Genomic DNA, 16,340 nt, shown 5'->3' with positions numbered 1-16,340 from the left:
TTTTGCATGGGTAGGTGAAAGCCCCTAATTTACATAAAACATTGAAATATTTGTTTGTTAGATTTGCATGCTGTGTATGCAGTTTACGGGCAAAGGTAAATTACGATTGGTTTGTCAAAACTGACCTGTGGTAAAATTTATTTTGTCCCAAGAATTTAAGCCAGTGCAGTGATGGCTACCAACTAACCTACCAAGCCAATTGGGAGCTAGTCATGTTCTAGTCATGTTCTGAATATTGATCTCATACAAAATTTGCATAAGAATGTGAACATCCTAATTTTGTTTTGCGGCTCTGTCTCATCTGCAATTTCAAGTTATGATCAAAGGTCAATTTGTCTCCCTTCATCTAGCTACTAACACTTACTTTGTCCAAGCTATTTCGATTCGAAATGAGAATTATATTGACTAAAATAACTAAAATGAATGATTACCATGAGAAAAATATTATTGATCTCCTACAAATTTTCATAGGGACGTAAACATGACATACAGTATACAAATGAAAACATTTTTTTGTGTTGCCGGACTGGTTCCTACAATTTAAATCTAAAATCTTCAGTGAAGCTAACAGTAAATGTCTGAGGTCAATGACCACAGATAATTATGAAACAAAAATTACTATTTCATTATTAAGAATATTTAATGCGAGTATTCACCACTTCGTGGCAAACTCTACCTGTGAAATTGAACAATGCATGCACTCTTCGATAACCCAGATTTCCTCATGTAGGCAGTTCCTGATATCTCTGAAATGTTCACACCAAACTAGCTGAATTTGGAAAACTTTTCCGGAGGTGGGCAGGGTGTATCCTGTATTTGAAAAATTTCCAAAGGGGAGGAGGGTTAAAAAAAATACCGGTACCTTGAAAATGGAAAATCTTGGGGGGTGGGGGTTCCTATGTGAAATTCCTTCCACGGTGTGGGTATGGATATTTTCTGGAGCCACACATTGCAAGTTTGCCATATCAACTTACACAGTTTGTCACTCTGAAGACAGTGTTTTACTTCAAAGATGACATAGATGCTTTTCATGCACAGATAGTAAACTCTTAGAGACAAAAAACTGCTGACACAGCACAATGACTGAATTGTTTGAATTTCAGTCCATTGGAATTATTAAAGATATAGCATCAGTCTTCTGGAACACAACCCAAACCAATCAACTACACACATCACAAAGCTACATCACACTATAGGGCGGCTGGACATTTTATCATCATGCCAATCACTACAAATATTGAAATAAACACTTGAACTGTATGTGGGTAAACTTGGGTGTACTCTAGACAAGCAGAACTTTACTTGGCTTATGTGTTTTTATTTTAATAAAGAGCAGGTTGATATTTTGACCCAAACAGACCAAAATTTCTTTCCTCAGAATAAAAAGATAAGCATTCGATTTAGAATAACATTACTGTTATTATTCCAGAACAGACTGTTTTTTTCCTTCTAGCATTAAATTGAATATTATAACTGTCCACCTCTGGTTCCATGTGAAGTTACAGATGTTGATCGATTCCCAGTACATTTTTTTATTATACTGCCACAAATCAGATCACAAGTTGAAACCACAACAAAAGCAGACTGTTGGCAAAAGACTGAGCAGGATGTGTATAGAATTTGAATTTGTTTACAATTTTTTTTTGGTAAAAATTCAGGAAATTACTTTGTCACAAGCAAAATATTTGAGAACTCTGTGTAGATATCACACTATTGCCATGGAAACAAGCAAAAGGAATAATGGAAATCCACAGCCAGGAAATACTGTTTTGATGATGACAAAATTATTATAGCTGAAATGAAAGTGCTTGGCAGTTTGAGATCAAGACCAAAAATGGATTTTTTTTTTAATTTGGCTGTAAGGCTGTCTTGATAACATTAATTTTATCAATCTGCTCTTTATTAAAATGGGGCTGGTTATGTAATCATTGCCAGGCTGTAACATGCTTACATCAGACATGAAGAGCTGCTCGCAGATGTTAAAGAGTAGATAACGTTATCCAGCAGAAAAGTAGCTATCCAGTGGATAAAATGTGTTAGTTGAGTACATTTTATCTGCTGGATAAAGTTATCCACTCTTTGATCAACTGGGGCCAGAATGTGTGTCGTAAGCAGAAGCCCAGCATTGATGTTTATGTAGCTTTCCCCAGGGGATTGAAGTGTCTACATGTCCTATGGCTATTCTTTTTCCTGTCATCTCTATGATGTGTAGGCAGGTGTCCCAAGCCTGTCTGATTCTGATGCTTTTTGACAATTCACTACAGCAGCCATTTGTTATGCGCTGAGCCTTTCAATCTAGGTGGGACATTTGTCTACACATTGTGGAGATGTCAAGTAAACAAATAATCATGGACCATATAGACACTTAGGGTTACACTAAACCTTTTTGGCCATGTTACGCGCAAAGACCCGTGAGCGCTCAGCTATAAAGTAAAGTATCCAAAGCTGTACATCATTTTTCTTTTTAAGCTTAAAGAATTGAAAATCTTAAGAAATGAAACTTTCTTGCCTCGAAGCTGTACCCAGTACGAGACCTTAAGTACAAATTAACTGAGGAATACAAACGTGAATTACCCGTGTAACCATTTCATTTAACTTAACATCTAGTGATTGCAAGATTTTTGGCAGGTATTGGCCTCTAAAACAGTGTCAGGGATTTTCGAAGTTTGTTTTAGTTTTGAATTTATAACCTCGAATGCAGAAAAGGCAGTCAGAAATCAATTGTCAAACTTCAATTAGCTTTTACTTTGTTTTGAAAACTTTGTCAGGGATTTTTGACATCAGCTTTCAAAACAAGGTAAAAGTGACTTGAAGTTTGAGTTAAGATTTCTGTCCGCCATTTTTTGTGTCTGAGTTTGTTAATTCAAAACAAAAGCAGACTTTATAAATCCCAGACACGGTTTAAGACGGCCAATAACTCCTAAACATTTTGCAAGCACTGGATGTTCAGTAGAGTGAAGTGGTTGCATGAATAGTTCATGTTTATAAACCTCAGTAAATTTGTACTTAAAGTTCTTGTAGTGGGTACAGTTTTTGTGTTAAAGAAGTTTGATTTCTTACGTTTGTCCATTATTTAAGCTCTGAAATGATGTACAGCTTTGGATACTTTACTCTAAAGCTAAGCACCCATGGGTCTTTGCGCGTAACATGGCCAAAAAGGTTTTAGTGTAATCGTAACTTTGCTTGGTTCACTATTATTGTTGTAGATAAAAACAACACTCACTAAGTTTGCAGTGAAAAAAAGTTTATTTTGTTTATCAATGACAAAGTTGTAAAAAAAAAATTGAATAAAAAAAAATATAGCCAACCACCTCCCTACCTTTTGGGTTGCTTCTGCTCTGGTCTGAGTTGTTCTGTGATCTTTTGTCCTCATTAAATATTCCAACTTTGAAATCCTGTCAAGTTTTATCTGATCTCCTAATTTCTAAGGGGTGAAGTGAACACTGGTAGAATCTCTGTTCATCCACAAGTGGATATGACAACATGGAGGCTGGTGAGGGTTTGTTTCCTTGTCCTCTAGAGTCCAATCCAACTTTGCCTGGATACCACAATTCCTAATTTTTGTTTAAGTGCCAATCAGTTTGAAAGTGATTGAAATGTGCTTGTTTCATAATTTGGCCATTCGGTAAAATAAAATAAAATTTTCCCCAAATTCAATGTTTGATTTTAAATCTTTCACTGTCTTGGATGGAAAAAATATGCGTCGCTGTTTTGGAGCAAGGTCGGCGTTTCATCATAGGAGGAGGAGGACGAGACCGGTTCAGCGTGCCGTCTACCATTTCCCCGGCCGCACCTTGTCATACAGCAAATCAAAGAGCACCATAAAGTCTCATGGAGGGTAGTTCTTTCTGTGAAGCTGCCAAAAGCGAAATTTGCCGCCCCTAATCCCGCCATTTAGTCGCACAATCCAAGCAGAAAAAAATTTTAATGTGTGAAAGCGCTAAATTGTAAAGAAACCCGACCTTAATTTTTTCCGGTTAAATTTTTGATGTTCGCTAGCCTGCGGTAAATTTCGGTTTATACGCATGTTGTCTCAACATTGGGCGTGAAAAAAGGAAAATAACGGCATTTTGAGGAAAACTATTTATGATTTTAAGAGTTTGAACTGCGAAATGGCGAAATGAAATTATGCACACAGCTTCGGATGACGTAAAAAAGCACGTGCAAAATTATGCTAATTTGCGGATGAAAAACAATCGAAGAATTTAAAATGGTTGACCGTATGGTACTCAAAGTTCTTTGTTCTCAATTCGTCTTTTGCTTTTTGAACCTAGAATTCGTGGTTATGAAACGGCTTAGGGTATTCGAAGTCAAAAATAATTTTATGAAAGCTGTCAAGTGTTTTTGAAGGTATTTTTGGTAAACAAAATTTGTAAGCATACATAATTAATTATGCGGGCCCAATCCCAATCTCGTACCCAGTCTTCAGGCTCTTTGGCCAGCGCCAGGTCTCCTGGCGACCAACCGCTGGCCAAAGAGCCTGAGGGCTCTGGGTACGAGATTGGTGCTGGCCGTGAAAAGAAATTTCGGAGGATTTTCTTAGCCAATTTATTTAAAAGAAATGAAGTTAGAAGTTAGGCTAATTGCAAATCAATTTTCTGGAATTATACATCAAACAAAGGAATGAAACTCAATCAAATGTTTGATATAGCTTCTCAAACCATTAATAATTCTTTGAGAAATTCAAAGAAAAAGTTAACCAAATTTCATGATAATTTAGATCAAATTTGCAAAACCGCGCTTCACGGTAACGATTATCCTTTTGTTTCATGAATTATTAATGGCCTGAGAAAGAGATTTGAACTGTGACATCATTAGACAACAGTACATCTGTAATCATTTCGCTTTGCTTTGTTTTTGTTTTTTTTAATAAACAAAAAAAAGGTAGGACCAACTGAATTCTACTGTTATGTCACATGATGTCACAGTACATTTCCCTGTCAATTTCATCTGATCACAGGCAGCCCAAACACTATACATGAACACAAAGACTTGAAAGGTGTAGGATTCTTGTATTGTGTACTTGGGGTCCTGGAATCTGAACAAAATTCATCAAGAAGCCGTGTTTCTACTGGAATAATTGTTGGAGACAAATGGTTAATTTTCAACAAAACTGAAAGATGTTTTAGATAGAAAATTTGTGAAAAGGATAATTGATCATTCTGGTGGAATATAATAATTTTACTAAATAAACCCCATCAGGCAGCTGGTATAATTATCAGAGAATATTAAAAATAATCAAAAAGAAAAAGGATAATGCCCAAGGCTGAGAGATTGTCTAAAAAAGTAAACAGTTGGCCCAGAAACAAAGCTTCAAGGGCAACTGTGAAATTTGGAAGACAATCTTTTAAACTGAGGGCATTATCATCCAATATACCAGTAAACCAGAAAGGGGTTTATTTATTCATAACCCTCTGATTAATTCCTTAAACACGTACGCTTTAATGTGGAAATGAAAAAACAGCCAGTGCTAGCCATAGCATGACTGCAGGCAAATAAACGTAAGCTGACTAGTTTGTTGGTTTGGATTGAAACATCTAAAGTTATCATCTGATAACCACTGTCTAATTTTGTACCACATGACGTGTTTTGTTAATCTGTACAGTGTAGGTTTCAATAATAAATAAATGATCGTTTGTCTCATGTTGTTGTTACTTAAGTTGTAGATCACAATCCTCTACCACTTAAGTGACTACATTGTAAGACAAACAATTATTTTATTTATTATTTAAGAAAATTTGGTTGGTAAAGTTTTGTTCATAATTTTTTATCGGAAGGAAATGATCAGTAAATTTTTGGCATAATTTGGTGATTATAAAGTGAAACAAAATTTGAAAGGGCAGTACCCTTTGGAAAAATGTTTTGCCTCAAAGTCAAGAATTTGGAGTGCAAGGATTTTGCAACTGCAGAAAATGCTCAATGCGCAGGAAAACTTTCTTAGGCAGCAACACAGCAAGTAGGCTGTAAGCATAGCGAGGGTGGGGAGTTCCCCACCCTGCTTACAGACTACAAGGCTAAACAGCAAAGAATCCCCTCAACAAGGCTTCCAGCTCAATCCGAATTGCTACATGTTAGTCGACAGAGAGGGGCGTGCAGGGTCCCCAGCCTCTTAATGTCCCCCCTATCACCATCCATCAGAGTAGCCTGACCATAGCCCCGTCCCTTAAACACCTAAGTTTTCCATCCATGACAGTGGAAGTGAAACAAGCATCTCGACCAAAATAACTTTCCTCCGCAATAATTTAGCAATGTGGTATCCAAGCAAAGCTGAATCAAACCCAGAAGACAAAGGAAACGAACCCTCACCTGCCTCCATGTTGTCATGTCCTCTTGTGAATCAACAGTGAATCTCCCAGTGTCCACATCACCCCTCAGAAATCAGTCGATCAGAATAAACCCTCCAGGATTCTTGGTTGGAATATTGCAGAGGACGCCAGAAACACAGACCTTCTCAGAGTCAGAGTTTCCACAACCCAGTGGCAGGGAAATGGTTGGCTAGATTGTGAGTGTGCCGCCAGTTTGTGTTACCTGCTAATAAAGCTTAGCAAAAGCAATAAATTATTATAGATTAACAAATCAAGCTCACTGACAACAAAAAATCAGAAAACATCTTTCAGCCACAAGTTTAATTTTTCCAAATCCTTACAGGTTTTCCAGAGAAAAGCCAGAAATATTATGAAACAGTTGAAGTTGATTTCTTTGATTAGCCAAGGTGCCATTTTTTGACCAAGGCCAACACTATAAATTTCATCCTCAATAATTATTATTGTGTATTGTGTAAAGTAGCTGAAAGATATTGTCTGCCTAATGAAAAACCCAAAATAAACCATTTCTTCCTAGAACTATCACCTACAAAAGCCTAAAATAACTTCAGTGTCAATGAGCTTGAGTTTTACAAAACAAAGGAAGCAGAAAAATAACTATTGTGTCTATGAATGGAAAAATTGTTTCCAGTTAATTGTTTCATTGGGAAAAATTAGGGAAATGGCTGATTGTATGGAAAATAAATTGTTTCTGGTTAAATTGTCTTATAAGGAAAAAAATCTAAGTAATGAAAACTAAAATAAAATTTTGTAAAAATAATGTTAATAATGCGTTCAAGAAAATTCAAATAGTTACAGTTCATGTACCCACATGTAGGGCTGACCATTTTTGCATAACAGCGAACACACTTAAAAAATTTATAAGCTGCTCCCTTTGTTTTGAAATGAGTAAAACAGTACTTAGACCAACTAACAAGCCAATCATGATCATGTTGAGCATTAACTGCATTCTACTGTTAAGTAGAACACAGTTAATTCTACTGTTAAGCAGAGTGTTTGTCATGTAATGCTAAGAATGTAAAAATTGGATGAAAATGCCAATCTGACATCAGTGTAGAATAGTCTAACATGTTCTGAGATATCATTTCACAGCGGAGCCCAAAGAAAAATGAATTATTGTCACCGCCATTGAAAGCGACATTGTTTTAGTACTGTCAAAACTAATAATATTTCCTTTCCCAATTTATTAATGCTTAATGCATTGTACATTTTTTTTCAACATGATCATGACTGAAATATGTACATCATAATAAAATGTAAATTTAAAACAGTGATGGACATTTACATTAATTTTGAATCATAAATGGCATTAAAAGGCAAACTCTGGACTTCCAAATTGCAACCAACAGTTATGTTTAACATGTAATTTGATCTCAGTTTGAAGAATCAATTAGAGGTTTTGTTCTGTCAGTTCAAAAGGCCTTATCCAAGGCTTGTGATTGGTGAGTTTCAAGGTATCTTAATTTTGTTCTTTGTTTTCTGTTGGTTGTCAAAACAATAATAATTATTATTGCAATAAAAATTGTTGGCTATCAGTTGAATTTTGAACCGAAGAATTTGCACTTCACTTTGGCTTTGCAGTGAAGTTTAAGACTCATTCAATTTCGCAACAAAAAAAATATAAAAAAATTATTGTTCTTTAAGAGGTTGAAAATGGGTAATAAATTAAATCCCTTTCGGCAATTCCATCACTGTTTTGAATACAAGTTTAGCGCAGAAGTTGGAGGAATAAGATTTTGGCAAATCTCTAAGCATATTAAAGGAATTTAAATGAAGGCTAGCTGTCAAGTCTTCATTTAACATTCTAAATCAATGTAAATTAACAAGTTCAAATACTTTTCTTTGGAGAAAAAGGTTCTAAATTCAGAACTTTCACTTCTATCACAGAAGCTTCATCAGTGAAATGAAGTGTAAAAACACGCCTTTTCAGAGATGAAAAGCCATGTTTTTGCACTTCATTTTGCTGATGAACTTCTGTGATAGAAGTAAAAGCTCCAAATTTAAACCTTTTTCTCTGAAGAAAAGAATTCACATACATTCATTTACATTCGGGAGATAAGAATGAATTTTGCTGCTAAAAAAAATATATATATTGGAATCTTGGCACAAATTCAGTCTGAACTATAAACTTATTCCCCCAACTGGGTACAAACAAGTGTCTCACTTCTGTGTTAAAAACTTTATCCACTAATTTTCTTTGCTGCAATGCTTCATGCCTGAATCCTTAAACAAACTTCAAGTTAAAGATAATTTCTAGCACTTTACCTTCCTTTTTCTTGTTTTGAAAGGAAAACACTGTTGGTTTTGATGTTAAGTACTTTCATATGATTTCCAAACTCCAAGAACTTAATACCTCTGAAGAATTTCTTTTTTTCCAGTAACCATAACTTTACGAATTCTACTAATTTGCGCTATAGGGTATTAATGGTACATGTAGGAAAAGAAAAACCCTCTTTAAAAGCAAGGGAATGCTCTGAATTTAGTTGAAAGCTGTGTAAAAGTATGGTAATTTTCCATACCTTTTTTTAAGAAAAAGAAAAGATCTGCCTATTTCTTTGTTGTAAAACCTTTTCGTTTTACTATCAAACAAAAATGGACACTTGTTTGTATATTCGAGGGCAGCACACTCACAAAAGAAGGCGTAAAAAAAACTTGCCAACCAAACCAGCAAAAATTACTGGAAAAAATAGACAATTGGCTTCTGCTAAAGATTGTGCAAAGTATGAAAAATTTAGTCACAAATGCAGCAGCATTTGAGTACATTCTAAGAATGGAAATTGTATTTTTCCTTTGCAAAATTTAGTACCCAAACATCCAGTAAAAGTGGTTAATTCAAATTTGACTTATAGAACAAAATAAGGTACAGGTAATGCCCTGCATCATCATTGAATGGTTGGCAAGCTTGGGTTGCTCAGTATTATCTAACCAGCTACAGAAAGATGATAATTATTTGTTTTTCTGCTACAGGTGTAGTTAGGGGTAATTTTCCTGCCAAAAAAACAACAACAACAAAAAAAAAAGATAAATTGCTTTCACTGAGCTATTACTCCTAATATGAAATGACTCAACTGAGATATTATCTATTCTAGAAATTGTAAAACATAATTTGCAAAAATCAGATAGGATGTTGACTGTATGCCAACTTTGTAGCTGGTTAAATAGTAATGGGCTGAAAAACTACATTGCATCAATGCATAAAGTGAAAAAAAATTTCCAAAGCAACTGCTAAATTGAATGGGGGTTGTGGAACAACAGCTGGGTGAAAAACCTCCCTGTACGTCCACTCGCTCCTAGGAGGAAAACCCCGGGCCAGCTGTACCCCACATTCAAAGACCTCCCGGGCTGGGTCAGAGTTCATTTAAATTTCTAAGGCTTTGGAAAAAGTTAATTATATCAAAATAATAATAAAAGTAATCAAACCAATCCACATGTGTTTGAAGTCATCTGGATTCCTCTTGTTCTTGCTGTCCTCCAGTCCAGCCTCTCCACTTTCCACAAATGTCAACCTTCTATCCATCTGGTTTTCTTCTTTGTCTACCAAAAAAGAGAAAATAACTTCTGAGAAACTTTGTTCAATGTGTTACACAAATATATATATCTGTTGCAAAATTAATTATCATGTGGAAATTTGATTTCAGCCAAGTGAACAATTCAAATATTTGAGATTTTCAATGAGACCAACAGAAACCTGGGTGGTTCTTTGAATTTGCATGCTCACTCTTTCTTTCATTTTCATTCATTGTTTTCACTTTTTGTTAATGTATCTTAGGGGCTGGGGGTGGGAGAAGTATGGATATGCTTGGGTAATTAAGTCCACATAATTGGTATCACTGTTCACATACATGTAAGTTGCCAGGGGAGGAGAGTCAGGGTAGAAACACAGCTTAAGTTTTATGTTTCTTTTGAAAATAAAAAAATATCATAGCTCATGACTGTTTTACAGATCACCCAGGGAAAACAACAATTATCTTACATCCAACCTCCTTGTTCCCTCTGACATTGGAGCCCTGGAGCCATGAATTTTTTTGCATGGAGGCCTGAGCTGTTCTCAGCTTGGAGCCCAGACATAAATACTGATTTTGGCTGAATGGAGCTCTGATGCAAACCAATGGGTCCCTAGAACCCTTATTCTTCTGTCTTGGAGCCATGATGCCCAGTATTTTTTTTTCTATGGGCCTGCAATTATTATGTGCCAAGTATTACAAAGTTATTAATATTATTTTTATTACTTACAAGTGAAAATTGTCAGAGTTCAGACAAGAGCCAACAAGTTGGCCGACCATCCAGGCAATGCCCGACTGACAACTGAAGGGAATGATGAAAATATTATCTCATGGAGCTATGAGGCCTACAAAGCGTGTTAAACAACAAAATACTCTCTTTTTGATAGCAAAATTTCGACAACTGAAAATATTATTATGATGCACAGAGTATAAATACATTATTATTTACCAGCGAAAACTGTCTGAGTTGAACCAAGAGCCGGAGAGTGTTATGACATGTTCTCATGTTACTGGTATAGAAAGGTGTGTAAAAAAGGACAGTAAATAAATGGTAAAATGCTATGCCATGCAGAAAAATTGCCAATGAATCAACAAACCAAAAGGCACTGAGTATCACTAGTTTAATTTCTAACCAAAATTGTCCAAAATTGAAACACAAGCCTACAGAGGTTGCATTAGCCATGGTAAATGTAAAGGCATAACAGAAATGATCCCAGTTCTGTAAGTTATGATTAAAAGGGCAAAATGCTGAGATTTAAAAGGGCGTAATTCAGAAATGCATTATGAAAATCTATCTTAGCCAGCAAGCATTCTCTGTAATAGTGCTGCGCACAAATCATGTCATAGATTTAAGCCAATACTGTGACTCAAACAAACAAACTACTCAAAGTGTTATTGCTATGAGATGTTCGTATTGCATTAATCATTGATAGGTGTGATTATATACATGTAGGTGTGGTCTTTCACGATCGATCTGTACACAAAAGATGATGGGTTGGGGTAGAATTTGAATATGACCTTGAAATCTAACTTTGCTAAACCTCTAGTGAAAGTAAAAAGGTTTGGACATCATGGCGAGCCACATGCCTAATAGCAACCAAATTTGCCTGATCCAAAATTTTACTCAATCACTACAGGAGTTCAGATTGTTTAAGGGAGCTTTAGTAGTTGCTGTTGACAGTTTAAAACCACATTTTATTTTTCAGTGCAATACAAGGCTCATGAGTTGTAAAAAGTTTACAGAAATCAACATTCACTCCCTGCATGCAATCAAATGTTTCTCACTGGTTCAATCCAAAACCTTCAAACAAAAGAAAAATCCCGAGAACAATCAGAAAAAATTTCTTTGCAATTAGCTTAGCAAAACCCAGTTCAACCTTACTCTGATAAGCAAATTGTAATGGGTGCCGATTTTAATTGAAGGTCTGAGAGCATAACTGACTTATGTCGACTTTTAGCCCGGCTTTCAATTTCGCTCAGATTTGTCCGAATCTTGGCTCTCCCTAGTTTTGAAAACATTTCACGGTTTTACAATTGTGGACAAAACTCCTTGAGGAAACCAAACACAAACAGAACAAAAACCACTTGCTTACTTCTCCCTCCCACCCCCTCCCCCCATTGCAATGACAACCGAACACAGACAGGCAAAAAACCACTCACTTACTGTTTCTCCCTTCATAATTCTACCACAGTTACTTCTCCCTCCCCCCTCTCCCTTATGCAATGTTGATGAGGGAAGTGATGCTTGCCAGGAAACTGTTCGTGACCCAAAAGACAACATTGAGTCAGGGGGAGGGGGAGGGGGATTTGCTAGTTTGCTTGTCTACAAGTGAACGCGCATGGAACTGGCTGCATGCACATTAGAAAGCCGCTCTGCTAACTGGGTGATCTGTTGACAATGTTAGTTAACAATCAAAACTTCAAATGGACAAGACACCTGGAGGCGTTCACGCGGGATGCTTTGATACGTAGCCAATGTAAGCATTAGCTTTAATAATTTGAATGGCTACCGATAGTTACATTCTGTTTAAACGTACAAATAAATTAACAATGGTGAATATTCCCCGAGACGAAGTCAAGGAGAATATTCACCAATATTTACTGAGTCTGAGGCGAATAATTGTTTTAGTATAATTACTCAGGTTCATATTATCAGAAGAAAACAAGTACCGTCCGAAAAATGTCGATTTTGTTTGTTTGTTTTAAATCGTCATGCGTCAATGAACAGAGACGCACAGTCTGCCGATCACAAGCTCAATCTAAATCACGTGCGCAATGAAGAAACTGCACATGGCCTTAAGCAGAATGTCAGTATTCTTTAACTGCCGCTTCATTGAGACGAAGCCGTTTACCAAAATAGATGGAGATGAACCAGGCTGTTTGGTGTAAAACTCGAGCCGGTATCACAAGTGTTAGCGATAGCATTTTATTGCACAATTTCTTGTTGACGTGATGGCTTCGCCGGTTAACAGACGTTTATAAATTGCACTCGGAGATAAGCTGCTTCAGGTAGGAATTAAGTCATTTATTGGCTTCACTAAACAAGTACACAGTTGTCACAGATGAAAATATTTTGTCATGAGGCGGTGACTTTAGATGGTGGTCGAGAGCCGCTCGAACCGACAACAAACTAGTTTTCAGATTATAAAATCTGTTTTTTTTTCTCGTCACTGAAACGTAAAACTTAGAGAGACAATTTTATTCATCTTGTTTACGTCCATGCTTTCAAATTCTGACACTTAAACTCGTTTTGTTTGTGAAATCATTCTGTTCTCTTGCTCGAATTTAACTTAATTTGTTGTCTTCATTTTAAGTCATCGACATCGACAACATGCAATTTACAGCGGGTTTTTTTTTATTACAATTAGCAAAATTTTCATATCTTGCCTTTGAAAAGTATCACCTCGCACTTTAATAGCTGCATCTTAAGTGCCTTTCGGAATTGCATTTTCTTTCATCCTTTTTACTTTTTTTTCAGAAACATCAACAAATCGCTAAGCAGCCATTTTGAAAGTTAGTGCTCCCGCTATAATCACCTCGCGCGAGGTGATTATAGCAGCATATGATGCAATCCTTGACCAATCAGATCAACAGAATCTCTATAAACACCTGAATAATTATACTACTATAGTGTTACTTGTACTACCTCCAAAAAATGATAACTCTGTTCTAATATACCCGCTCAACTCAAGGCCGCCAATAGGCCTCTTTACATAGCTTTGTATTACTGTCACGGGGATCAACTAGTTATTGCTATATGCCGGACGTAACTAATCGATGATATCAATGAAATCAATGAGTAATCAAATTATGTGTAATCATCAATTGATTAGTCATTGATTATTTCCAGTGATCAATAAGCAATTGATGAATAATGAATAGACCACAAAATTTTCAGTCATCAATTAGTCATTGATGGGCCTTTTGCACTAACTGGTCACATGGTACAAAATCCACCATACTGGATGGCAGAAGAATGTAGTAGATTTGAAAACAAAGGAATTCCAACCTGTCCAGCTTGACTTTCCTTTGTTCTTAATGTCCCAGCGGAAGATGCCATGCCTTTTTGCCATCCAGTATGATGGCGAATTTTTACCATGTGACCAGTTAGTGAAAAAGGCCCATTGCATTGATTAGTCATCGATATAACCTCGTGGCTACACAAATCATACCAAATTGAAAATAAAGAAATAAAAATGATTTTATGTTTACATTTATTTCATACTGTAGATTGAAATAACAGCCTTAGATGCAAAATTTTTACCCCGGCAGATAAAACTTGTCTAAAATTTACATGTATATTTTCCAGAACTCTGATAGCCATGAGAGTGAGACCCGTCAGACAACTCGACCTTCTGTACATTTCGTTTTTGGTAATTTTACCATCCTTCAAATCAATATGATGCATGCTGTTTGTTTTTCTCATAGATTAGACTAGAGACGACTCTTGTATTCCTATGAATTCAGGTACAGGTTTATTTTGCTTGCTTAAACTTGCGTGTACAATTTCCCCCAACCCCTCTGAAATTCCCCCCCCCCCCAGAATTTCCATTGATCTACCATGAGGGGGAGGGGGGTGTATGGATATTGTCTGGAATCACACATTTTTCTCTTGGGGATCGACTAGGAACTCCGCAAGTATGGCGATAGCTTCAATAACAACCGAAGTAAAAAAAATTGCAACACATGCAAGGGAGTTTGCAAATCGAGGTCATAGTAAATCATCAAACTTTCTAAAAGAAACTTTAGATTAAGAATTTTCGATTAGCTGTGAGAAATTTCATTTCGGTTCAAACAAGATCTTTTTGAAATATCATTCTTAGATTAGCGAATTTTTGGAAGTGCACTCAAATTTTCGCGTAGCTCTCCAAACTCTGCTGAAAATCTCGGTTGAAAAATTACGAAACTTCACCAGAAATATCACTGATTTTTCACTTGAACAATACATGTAGATGAAATTCGGTAAAATTCATTTAGTTCTTTTTGCACAGTACTGTAAATGCAAATGATGAAGGATCAGTCTTTTATATTTTCTTGTCCTGAACACTCTGCAGGCTATTCTAGATCTTTACAATTAGAGCTAAACATGTATCGGCAAAAAACAATATTAAAAAACACTCTTTCGTGGTTGTCGATCTGTTTCTCAGTGTATTAATTAACTATACCAATGCCCTTCACATTGATATTAGACCTATCCCTATGTGCTTCATTTAACCACCTTGAACAGTTATGCTGAAGCTTGAGCAAACAAACATTCTGGTTTGACGTTTATATCTGGCCTAAACTCTCTGCAAGCAGCTGTTCTACATCTGTCCTGATAATTATAGCAAAGATTAATGAAGAACATGCTATCATCACAGTTCATTGTTACTTGGAAACACAATGCATGATACTTTAACATTAACCTTGAATTTGAGTTCCTTGAATGGTTACTTTAATATTTGAGAGAAAAAACTTCTTGTGAAAATTTCAACTATTCAAATACCCTCTCTTTATCATCTGCCATGTTCTCTGAAAAGACGACTTGCTTCCAAAATCCTCTCTCTTTAGCACTGAAGCAAAGTCCCCGTAATTTCCCTGAGTTGGTTTGCCATAAATCTAAGCCCCCACATTTCCTCCACTTAGAGTGCTTGAATTTTTTGCAAAGTTTGCAGATCATCCCCAATTCTCACACATTACCATTACAATTACGGTATTACCACAGATCTATGGCCTGGTGTTCCCCCCCCCCCCCCCCAGCGAAACCGATAACAAGTGCATAATGTCTGAGGGAGCAAGGGGTTTTTGTAACTGCTAAGAAAATAGGATATGCGACACCAAACAGAGCGGGAGAAACAAGGTTAGGACTTCAGAAAATTCACGAGGCTCCATTCAGCCAGAGTCAGCATTTTTGTCCGGCACCAAGAAGAGAAAGGCTTTGTGATGCAGGCTTCAAGGGCAAAATTTGGTGGGTCTGGGACTCCAAGAGTACCCCCCCCCCCCCCCAACAGATAGCATTGTATTTGTATTATTTTACACCTATTGTGTTTAGGTCTTGTTTGGAGTTGTTTTGTTTTCTGTCTTTTGTTTCTTTCGTTTTACGTCATCTGTTCTCCAGTACTCACAGAAGGAACCGCTTTTTTTTTTAGGACTATACCAGATTGACAAACTGTACATAAACACAAGAAAACAAAAGACTTTACCTGGAATATCATTTGGCAGCTTCACATGCTTCTTAAGTCAGGAGATTCTCTTTCTCAATCCACAATAGCAACTAAAGTTATACGTCAAGATGTCCTTCTGTTGAAACCATCAACTTTCTACAGCTAAATGGCAAGCTGCGGCCATTAACCAGGGAAATTTTTGCACGTGGCACTTCGGAAAGTCATTTACACCTGAAAACAGGATTAAAAATTTGTGAATAACATTTATTCACTGGAAAAATCCAGCAAGAACAAAAGCGCATTTGTGGAGTCTGCAAAAAAATTCTTGAGCTTGCCTAAATGCAAGAGCACCGGTAGTTTCCGTTTTCAAC

General features: G+C 36.4%; 1 long non-coding RNA gene across 2 annotated transcripts in view; it reads right to left on the bottom strand.

Moving 5' to 3' along the window:
- Positions 1 to 3,227: 3,227 nt before the first annotated feature.
- The window catches only part of LOC146458496 (uncharacterized), a 24,236-nt gene continuing 11,123 nt past the window's right edge, over positions 3,228 to 16,340 (bottom strand). For both annotated transcript variants that reach the window (XR_014858201.1, XR_014858200.1), the window contains exon 3: positions 3,228 to 9,857. This is a non-coding gene — a long non-coding RNA (uncharacterized LOC146458496). The remainder of the gene's footprint in view (positions 9,858 to 16,340) is intronic.

Source organism: Pavona decussata, unplaced genomic scaffold, assembly GCF_977016875.1.
Source record: "Pavona decussata unplaced genomic scaffold, jaPavDecu1.1 SCAFFOLD_233, whole genome shotgun sequence".
NCBI classification, from domain to species: domain Eukaryota; kingdom Metazoa; phylum Cnidaria; class Anthozoa; order Scleractinia; family Agariciidae; genus Pavona; species Pavona decussata.
This window is presented reverse-complemented; position numbering and strand designations above follow the sequence as displayed.